Below are 11212 nucleotides of genomic sequence, written 5' to 3'. Positions count from 1 at the left end.
TGGAGTATTTTCTTCAATTCTGGTCACCACGCTTCAGGAAGAAAGTCAAGGCCTTGGAGAGAGCGCAGAATAGATTTACTGGAATGGTACCAGGGGTGAGGGACTTCATTTATGTGAAGAGACTGGAGAAGCTGGGATTTTTCTCTTTAGCGTAGAGAATGCAAGAAGAGATTTGATAGTAATGTTCAAAATTATGAACGATTTTGATAGAGTTCATCGGGAGAAAAGTTTAAAAAGTCATATTAAAGGTGATAAAACCCCGCTAGGCACGGATGGGGGTCGAACCCATGATCTTCGTTTTACGAGACCAACACCTTACCACTTGGCCACCGCGCCGTCGGTGGTACCCTGACTAGCAAATTCTGAATTGTTTCAATTAGGTTAAAATAGCACAGGCACAAATGGACGAAAATAAAGCAGGATAGTGGAGCAGGCAACTGATCCGCCTCATTTGCATGAATACTTCCATAAAACCTTTCACAGAAACATTGAATCATACATCACAGAAGGAGGCCATTTGGCCCATCGTGCTCTTGAAATCGCTATCCAATTAGTCCCAGCTCTTTCCCCATACCCTGCAAACATTTCTTCTTCAAGTATTTATCCAATTCCTTTTTAAAAGTAACTATTGAATCTGCTTCCACCACCCTTTCAGGCAGAGCATTACAGATCATAACAACTCGCAACGTAAAACAAAATCTCTTCATCTCCCCTCTGGTTCTTTTGCCAATGAGGAAAAATTGGATAGGCGGAGTTGATTTTTTGGAACAGTAGAGGCTGATGGGAGACTTAATTGAGGGGTATAAAGTTATGAGGGGCCGAGATAGAGTGGATAGGAAGGGCCTATTTCAATTAGCAGAGGGGTCAATAACCAGGGGCACAGATTTACAGTAATTGGTAGAAGGATGATCTACGGCACCGTGATTGTATAGTGGTCAGTACTCTGTGTTCTGTTTGCAGCAACTTCGGTTGGAATCCGAGTCACGGCACAACTTGCTTTACACCTTCTGTCCCTTGCGGCACCTGCTAATAAAACTCAGAGAATCATCATTATTTATTAAAGGAAGAAATCTGTCTTGTTGGTGGTGAAAACCTATTTATTCCTTCTAAACCCCGCTCTCTCACATTCCTCTGCCTTATTCTCCATAATTCACACTCGACTCTTCCAGCTTTTTCTCCCTTCCACAACCATTAGCCCTTCTTCACTTTCCTCCTTTCATTTCATTGTCATTTTCCTGCGGTATTCCCTTAATCTGACATTCACTTTTGCCTACTTAGTGTCAGCTGTGGCTCAGTGGGAAGCACACTGGCCTCTGAGGCACGAGGCCGTGGGTTCAGATTCCTCGTGCAGGGAATAGAATATATAAATCCAGGCTGCTCCTCCAGTGTAGTACTGAGCGAGTGCTGCACTGTCAGAGGTGTCATCTTTTGGATGTGATGTTAAATCGAGGCCCCGCCTGCTCTCTCAGGTGGATGTAAAAGATCCCATGGCACTATTTCGAAGTAAGAGCAGGGAAGTTATTCCCGGTGTCCTGTCCAATATTTATCCCTCAATCAACATAACAAAAACAGATTATCTGGTCATTATCACAATGCTGTTTGTGGGAGCTTGCTGTGCGCAATATGGCTGCGGCGTTTCCCACATTGCAACAGTGACTACACTCTAAAAGTACTTCATTGGCTGTAAAGTGCTTTGAGACGTCCGGTGATCATGAAAGGCGCTATATAAATGTAAGTCTTTCCTTTACTTACGACGTTAAATTTTCTCTGCCACCACCGCTGTTCCTGAGGGCACATGTCCCATTCGCACCATTGCACATTAGTACCTTGAAACTAGTCGATGCATTAAATCTGTGGGACTGCTCGACAGACAAGCACAGCGAATGCCGGGCCTTTGGAAGGACAGGGACCCGATTGTTCACGAAATTTCCTTGGGGAATCTTGTGATAGAGTGCCTGTTAACTGAAGAACTGGGTTTTTTTTTCATGCTGGTTGGCACTTTTCCCAAAACTGTTGAGGTGCGTGTGTGACAGGCAGCGCCACCTCGCTGCGATCGATGGTTTAAGTGTGAAATATTGGCCCACTGGTGCGGTGCAGTAAGATCGAAAGCGTTCCGCTTTAATCTTAACAGGTCTGTTGAAGTGCGTGATTGAAACAAGTAAAGGGTAAGTGAAAAGAGCGCTAGAGGGTGAAAGCCGCGATTACAGGAGGTTGGCCATAACTGAAAGGTTTCTGAATGCCCGTGGCATGGGACGCTGTGTTCTTTATGAAGAGCGGGAGCAGGAATAAAGTTTAACAGAAATAAGATGTACAGACTTGGTGCCAATCAGAAAACTGCGCTGGTCTAAGGTCGATAAAAAGTTTGAAATTAAATTAATTGTCAAAGGATAAAGTTAACCCTTTTTTCCAACTACCTCATCATTTGCTTTTCCCATTAATCTTTCAAGCGGTGTAAAGCCCGTGTAGATTGGAGTTCGCTCTCAGCTTCTCCCATCGATGTGAACATGAAACAGGAGGAGGCGAGGATTGCCCCGAACAGCAGAGCTGGGCACTGACTCTGTTTATATTGCTGCAGGAGATGTTCTCTTCCTCTAAAGATTCCCCTCACCATTAAAACGCTTGTTATATCTCACAGCCTTTAAATGGACGGTTTTATAACATGTTGGAGAGATTTCAATCAAACAGATTTTAATAACTCTGCAAAAAGACGAGGTTAGGACTGGAACTGATAAGATATCGATCATAGAGTTAACATCAGAATCAGGCTCACTGTCCAGTGAGGCAGGAAACTGCGAACAGGTTGGAAGGGAATGTAGGATTGAGGGACGGGAGGGAGGAAGGAGATCTCGATTCGATCTTCATTCCATTACAGCTGGGTGAAATATTAGTTTGAGAAAGTGGGAGAATTTTTACCAAACAGGGAGAGAAAAGATTGTCTAACTTGGGGACTGTAACATTTTCAGGCCACGTATCTCCCAACTAGATTAGCAGTACCTCGCCTTAACCTTTCACTAACCTCGATCGACCTTTATTATCCAAAAGGAATCATCCAAATATCCCTTATATTTCAGTATTTCTGTTTCCAAACGGTAGAAACAACCTTTAAATAAAGTCCATTTACCGCATGTCCTGTCCGTGCTTCCAGATTGACAATGTGGAAAATGTGGAGCAGACTTCTTGAAAAAAACGGATTCACATTTTTACCTCACAGTTTCGGCACATCTGTGATTGAATTTCCGTTTTTATTAATAAAATTGCTGTTTTCTTGCGAAATACTGAACACAGGCTCTGCACTGATTTTCTGGCAGTTGTTATTTGAAGACTTGTGGAATGTCTCCCGGCCGAGGAAACTAGTTCTATTAAAAAGTCTCGCATTAATTGATATAAATTCCCTAAGCGAGAATCACAGCCCAGACCAAAGAGCCGCTGATCCTGCTCTGAGTGTTTAGTCTCAGCAATGACGATTTCACTGGCTTGGAGATATGTAATTTGCTACGAATTCATAAAATTGAAAAGAGCCGCAGCGATCATCATTACAATAAACTAAACCCTCCGATATTTAAGAGGAGTGTAAGATGTTGAGAACAGCATCGAATATTGTGCAGGATAATGAAAATAAACAGCAGGAATATTGTGCTCTGCTCCCACATGACACAGATCAGCCTCAACCTCTGCTCCCTGCCCGCCAGCTGCTGAGACCTTGTCTCTAGATTATAAGCAGATTCTAGGTTGCAGATAAATATTCAGGGTAGAGCCTAAACACAGTGGGTGGGTCCAAATATATAAAGCAGTTATTTTAGACCAGAGACCTCGTTACAAATTATATATTGCTCAAAGGCATCAATGTATGAGTATGACATTAAATGTGTTTAAATATAGTGGGGGGATTTAAAGCAGATTCGGGGCCAGTGACTTCCAACGTGACCTTTCCTGTGGCTCTCTTGCCTCTCTCCCCCCTTCCCCCCACACCCTGCAGGTTTTTATACCTTGTTTTAAATCTGCTGCTCTGGGCCAGTGCATTCCACAGTCTCACAACCCTTTCTATAAATACCCATTCATTGCTTGACTTCTCTGTTTATTAGTTATGAATCACCTTGAGGTGCAATGGTGGCTTTTGTGACGTCAAATTAAAAGACGGCCGATTGGAAACACGTTGGGGTCAAAGTTTCTTTTTGCACAGAATTGAACCTAAATCATTCAAGATGAAATATTGTATTTGCTGCATCACAACAAACAATATCTTGTTATGAATGTTAGCTCAGTAGTTCCCCAGTGTCAGAGGAAGAATTTTCTGATCCCCTCATTTATTTAATGTAAGACACAAACACAGGTATTCATTAAGAATCAACTCACAGATTGATACTGAGACAAACGCAGTGAGAGATACAGACAGCATCGGGACACAAGGCGGACAAGAGAGATGGATAAATAGAAAACGGCCTCAGACTCCAGCAGTCAGTGACCGGTAGGTGATAGGTATCAGTGAGTGGAGGTAAGCAGTGGAGGCATAATTTGGCTTTGTGGCTTAGTTGGTGAAAGCGCCTGTCTAGTAAACAGGCGATCCTGGGTTCGACTCCCAGCGGGGCCTTTTTTTTCTTCTTTATGACTCTGCAGGGGTGAGTTTATTCTCGTGTGAAGGGGCTGCAATCCGTTTAAATGTGACTGCGGCTGCATTAGTTCCCACTCTGGATAAAGGCTCCAGTCGCTGTGAGACACATGTCGAATTGAAACACTGTCATAATTTCTGGCGGTGCTGATTTCGGACTTCTCCAAAAATCCATCTTTTCTAAGCGGTGCCGTGCGTTACTTTGCTGTGGACAGAGCAGAAGAACAACAGCTGGTGTGTGGCGCCATGATCCTATAGTTGTCAGTACCCTGTGTTGTACCCGCAGCAACTTCGGTTAGAATCCCAGTCACGGTATAACTCGCTTTATATATTTTGTTCTCTGTGGCACCTGCTGATAGAACGCAACAAGAAATCAATCATTACTACATGAAACAAATATTATTTGTTGGCGGTGAAAACCTATTTACTCCTTCATAACCCCGAGCTCTCATATGCCTGAGCTTAATGTTCCAGATTTCAAACCCAACTCTTCTCCCAGCTTTTTTTTCCTTCCACAATCAATAGCCTCCTTTTCTTTCCTCCTTCCATTTCTTTACCACTTTCCTGAGGTATTACCTTAACCTAACATTCACTTTCAACTACTTAACTTCAGCAAACTTAAGTTTACTCTGCGACAATCGTTGTTCCTGGGGGCACATGTCCCATTCGCACCAATCTCAATTGGTGCTTTGAAACCAGTCGATACTTTCAAGTCTGCGGAACCGCTCGACAGACAAGCATTGCCAAAGCAGGGCCGGCCTTCAGAAGCAATATAGCCGGATTGCACACGGAATTTCGTTGGCCTAATGGATAAAGCGTCTGATTTCGCTGCTGATCGTAATCGGGATTGTTGTCAGTCATGGATCATTCTGTGCCTATTTAAAATGGTTGAGCTCACAGTCCCGGATCATTCTGCATGTTAGTCTTTTTTAAAGGAAGGCGATTTCAGCTGTGACGACCGTGTCCGTTCTATCTCCCACACTTCTGCCCTCACCCCTGCCCCTCCCTCTCGGAACCACGATAGGGTTCCCCTTGTCTTCAGCTTTCACCCCACCAGCTTCCACATTTAACGGATCATCCTCCTCCATTTCTGCTGCCTCCAAAGTGATCCCACCACCAAACGCATCTTCCCCTCCCCTTTCAGCATTCTGTAGGGACTGCTCCCTCCAAGACACCCTAGTCCACTCCTCTATCACCCCCAACAGCCCTTCCCCTTCGCCTGGCACCTTCCTGTGCAAGCGCAGGAGATGTAACACCTGCCCCTATACCTCCCCCCTTCCCACTGTCCAGGGCCCTAAACACCTTTCCAGGTGAAACAGCGATTTACTTGTACTTCTTGCAATCTAGTATACTGTATTCGCTGCTCACGATATGGTCTCCTCTACATTGGGGAGAACAAACGCAGATTGGGTGACCGCTTTGAGGAAAATCTCCGTTCAGTCCGTAAGGGTGACATTGAGCTTCCGGTCACCTGTCATTTTAATTCACTGCTCCATTCCCACTCGGACCTCACCACCCTTGACCTCTTGCATTGTTCCACGGAAGCTCAACGTAAACTCGAGGAACAGCACCTCTTCTTCCGATTAGGCACTTTGCAACCTTCCGGACTCAATATCGAGTTCAACAATTTCAGATCATAAACTCGGCCCCTATTACATTTTTACTTCTATTTTTTTCTACCCCTTTGTTTTGGGTTTTCCCTTCCCCACCTTTCCTTCCATGTTTTTCTCTCTCCCACATGGCAGCTGTCTCTGATCCTGCCAACGCACTTCACACCTAATCTGAGCTGTCTTTTGTCTCCACTGTCCTATTACTATCTCGTCTGGTTTTGAATACCTCTTAATGTCTCTTTACTTCATTTGTTCTATCGCAACCCTGCCTTCGATCTATTTAATTTCCTTTCCAGTTTTGAAAAAGGGTTCACCAAAAAAGTCAACTCTAATTTCTCTCCACGGATGTTGCCTGGCCCGTTGAGTTTTGCCAGCATTTTCTGTTGTTATTTCAGATTTCCAGCATCTGCAGTATTTTCCTATCGTACGAGTTGTTAAGGTGTTGTGTTCGAAGTTGCATTGGGTTTCCCTGCGCAGGTGCGAACCCAGCTCACTTAATTCGAAATATATCAATCTTTTTTGCTCGAATTCTTTGAGGATGTAACATACAGGGTGGATAAAGGGGAACCAGTGGATGTAGTGTATTTGGACTTCCAAAAGGCATTTGACAAGATTCCACACAACAGATTACTGATCAAGATAAGAAATCACGGGATTGGGGGTAGTATACTGGCATGGGTGGAAGATTGGCTATCTAACAGAAAACAAAGAGTTAGGCTAAATGGTTCATTCTCGGGCTGGCAATCAGCAACTAGTGGTGTTCCGCAGGGGTCAGTGCTGGGACCCCAACTCTTTACAATCTATATTAACGATTTGGAGGAAGGGACCGAGTGCAACATATCCAAGTTTGCCAACGATACAAAGATGGGAGGGAAAGCAGTGAGTGAGGAGGACATAAAAAACCTGCAAAAGGACATAGACAGGCTAAGTGAGTGGGCAGAGATTTGGCAGATGCAATATAATGTTGGAAAGTGTGAGGTTATGCATTTTGGCAGAAAAAATCAAAGAGCAAGTTATTATCTAAATGGAGAGAAACTGCAAAGTGCTACAGTACAAAGGGATCTGGGGGTCCTGGTGCATGAAACACAAAAAGTTAGTATGCAGGTGCAGCAGGTGATCAGGAAGGCCAATGGAATCTTGGCTTTTATTGCAAGGGGGATGGAGTATGAAAACAGAGAAGTCTTGCTGCAGTTGTACAGGGTATTGGTAAGGCAACGCCTGGAATACTGCGTGCAGTTTCGGTTGCCATATTTAAGAAAAGATATACTTGATCTCGAGGCGGTTCAGAGAAGGTTCACTCAGTTGATTCCGGAGATGAGGGGGTTGACGTATGAGGAAAGGTTGAGTAGGTTCGGCCTCTACTCATTGGAATTCAGAAGAATGAGAGGCGATCTTATCGAAACATATAAGATTGTGAGGGGGCTTGATCGTGTGGATGCGGTGAGGATGTTTCCACTGATGGGTGAGACTAGAACTAGGGGGAATAATCTAAGAATCAGGGGCTGCCCTTTCAAAACTGAGATGAGGAGAAACTTCTTCACTCAGCGGTTGGTAAATCTATGGAATTTGCTACCCCATAGAGCTGCGGAAGCTGCAACATTAAATAAATTTAAAATGGAGATAGACAGTTTCCTAGCAGATAAGGGAATTGGGGGTTATGGGGAGAGGGCAGGGAAGTGGACGTGAGTCTAGATTCGGATCATCCATTATCCTATTGAATGGCAGAGCAGGTCCGAGGGTTCGTATGGCCTACTCCTGCTCCTACTTCTTATGTTCTTATGTTCCTAAATCCACTCCTTTATATGAGGTGTTGTGCTGGATTTGCTCACAATCCTACCCACAACTACTTGACGACGGCAAACTTTTTCTTCTCTGTTCTGAGTTTGACATCAAAGCGAGCATTTTTGACAGTCCCTCACCTGAATTAACAGAAGGCCTTTTGTACATTTTCAACATTGTAGATCTGGGTGCACGGGCAGCACAAATGGTGAAGCGGACTTTCTTGCAGATTAGTTCTGTTTGGATACAAAATGTAGTAAACGAAATAGCTAATCGGAGACGAGGTGGCCGAGTGGTTAAGGCGATGAACTGCTAATCCATTGTGCTCTACACGCATGGGTTCGAATCCCATCTTCGTCGTTTGTGTTAAATATTTGACAATTTCAGCTCTTTTGACATTCACCTTTAACGTCATGTCCAAATTCACCTTTTCCTCCCAAGCCTGCTTAATTTAGCTTATGAGATGTCTCAATTTACCAATATGTACTTTAAAGGGAAAACACTTGTAGGTCTATGGAGAGTGGGACTAATTAGATAGCACTCTCAGAGACAGCTTACTTCAGTACCGTCAGAATCTGAGATATCGATACCTAATGAGTTTCACACTTATATGTTGGCAGCTCGTTTGTCTAGTGGTATAATTATCAGTTTAGTTGTATCACAGCAGAATTGCGATAAATCCCAGCTTCAAGTTCTGGTCGAACCCCACTAGTTTTTAGTCAAAACTCAGCTTCTTACAGCCAATCGACATTGTAGAAAACATAAATACTTTCCATTAAAAACATGTGATTTCGCGTCGGTTTTACCCTATCTTTCTAAATCCCAGAGCTTCACAGGAGCAACTGAAAACAAACCAACTGTGTAAAGTTAAAGGGTCCATCTTTGTGTTTCATTGGACGTCTTACACCCGTGTTCGATTCTGGCCAAAGCAGGACCATTAGATTTTGCTTCCTGCACCCATGAGCTCGCCTGAATTGGGATAAACTTACATTCAGCGTCAATCTTCTTGAAACACCTTCTGCCTTAATATTAGACAGTGCTGCTTTGTCTAGCGCTGAAAGGATGTGAAAAGTTGGCTTTTGAATTGGTCCCACGAGTGCCGAATTCAAAACACCATGCAACCCACCTCAAATCCCAAAATCTTACTGCAGCTTCGGGCTCTAACTGCCTTTAACCAAATCCTTCCTCCCAATCCTTCTCCTTTCTCGCTCGGGTCTCAGCGTCTCCCTCCTTGTGGAAGCTCGGAGCTGTTTCCTGACGTTTGTCCCACGGATGTGATGGAAAGGATTTACCTTCCTTAACTCAAATAATTACTCTTTTCCTTGAAAGCAGAATGATGGAAAGTTTAATAAAATGTCTTTTTTGTGCTGCGTTTCAGGAAACTTCTTTAATTTAAGATGTTAATCAAAATACTTAAGTAAGAATACGTGCATCCGCAGCACTTTGCTTTTGTATTTCAGTAAGAAGCTCACCATTGCAATTAGTCGGGTATCGAACCCATGTATCTCGCAATGCGGGCGCGAATTTTGCCCCTGAACCACCAACGCTTACCAAATCTAGAGCTTCAATTGTCCAGTCACATTCTTGTTTCTGATAATAAAAGGATAAAAGACAATGCAAAATACTACAGTGTCAGGAAATGAAATTATTCAGAAAATGCTGTAAACACTCCGCAGGTCCGGGATCAGCTGTGCAGAGGGAAACACAGGGTTAATGTTTCAGGTCGATGAGCTGCCCTCAGATCCAAGGTTTACACCAATCATTTCAAAAAAAGGCTGGTAATTTTATTAACATTGATATTTCCATGCTCTGGTGAGTGTGGTTTCCAGAAACAGTATTGTTTTGTTGCTTAATATCACAAATTATACAACAAAGCTGGAAGCCCACGCCTGAAACGTCTGTTTATAAACAGGCACTTTAACCAACTAACTCATGGAGCCAAAGCATTTTCCCTGGGTTACAGGTATTGCCGGTCCCTCTGGTCTCGCTTATCTTTGATTCTCCATCTATGAGTTGTTACTGAATCCGTGAGCTGATTTGTGGGTGAGCGGCAGACTAGAAGAGATGTCCTGCTCGCTCTCCCAGATTGACAATGTGGAACATGTGGAGCAGGCTTCTGGAAACAAACGGATTTACATATTTACCCCACAGTTTCGGCACATCAGGGACTGAATTCCCGCTTTTAATAATAAAATCGCGGTTTCTTGTTATATACTATACACAGGCTCTGCGCAGTATTTTTGGGCAGTTATTATTTCAAGACTTCTGCAATGTCGCCAAGCTGAGGGAATTGGTGATGTTTGACCAAAAAGCAAGAAACTCGTCCGGGATCTCTCGCATTTCAGTCAGTGGAATTCCCTAAGGGAAAGTAATTTGCTAATTTTGAAATTGTGCCCTGTACACCCAAGTCCAAGTCATTACTATATATCAAGAAAATCGGTGGTCCCAATCCCGATCTCTGGGGAACACAACTGTATATCTTCCTCCAGACTGAAAAACAGCCAGTCACCACTACTCCCTGTTTCACTGTCACTTAGTCAATTCCGTATCCATGCAGACACTGTCCATTTTATTGCATGGTCTTTAACTTTGCTGGCAAACCTATTATGTGGCACTTTGTCAAACGCCTTTTGGAAGTTCATATGCAGCAAGTCAACCTCATTGTCCTCATCAACCCTCTCTGTTACCTCATCAAAAGCAACGTAGAAACTTACAGTGCATAAGGAAACGATGTGGTCGGCCGTGCTTGTGCTGGTTACTTTGTCCCACATCCCACGTTTTGTGCGTAACCCTATCAGTAAATCTTTTCTTCATTTAGTAAAAGTTAACGTTTTGATTAAGGGATTGCGTTCCATCAGCAGGCGCCGCAGAGAACAGGAGATATAAATCAAGCTGTGCCATGATTCGGATTCAAAGCCGAGGTTGCTGCGGCCACAACGCAGAGTATTAAATATTATACGATCACGGCGACACACATTAGTTGCTGGAATTCTGTCCTGACCACAGTAAAGTCACACACGGCACTGCTTAGAAATGGTGGATTTTTCGTAAAGAGGCTAAAATAAGGTGATTTCTGAATCCGTGAGTTTGTCCTGCTTTTTGGGTGAGCAGCAGGCTTGAAGAGATGTCCTGCCCGCGCTCCCAGATTGACAATGTGGAAAATGTGGAGCAGGCTTCTAGAAATAAATGGATTTACATTTTAACCTCACAGTTTCGG

At 43.7% G+C, this 11212-nt stretch overlaps 2 non-coding genes across 2 annotated transcripts; one reads left to right on the top strand and one right to left on the bottom strand.

Annotated features, from left to right (window-relative positions):
* Window positions 1–264: 264 nt before the first annotated feature.
* trnat-cgu (transfer RNA threonine (anticodon CGU)) lies at window positions 265–336 on the bottom strand. Its single transcript has one exon. It is a non-coding gene; the product is annotated as a tRNA-Thr (tRNA).
* A 4178-nt stretch (window positions 337–4514) lies between these two features.
* On the top strand, window positions 4515–4588 carry trnat-agu (transfer RNA threonine (anticodon AGU)). Its single transcript has one exon. It is a non-coding gene; the product is annotated as a tRNA-Thr (tRNA).
* The last annotated feature ends 6624 nt before the right edge of the window (window positions 4589–11212 follow it).

This window comes from Somniosus microcephalus, unplaced genomic scaffold (genome assembly GCF_052327205.1).
Source record: "Somniosus microcephalus isolate GS21.2 unplaced genomic scaffold, FLI_Smic_1.0 unresolved_chr1, whole genome shotgun sequence".
In the NCBI taxonomy this organism is placed as follows: domain Eukaryota; kingdom Metazoa; phylum Chordata; class Chondrichthyes; order Squaliformes; family Somniosidae; genus Somniosus; species Somniosus microcephalus.
This window is presented reverse-complemented; position numbering and strand designations above follow the sequence as displayed.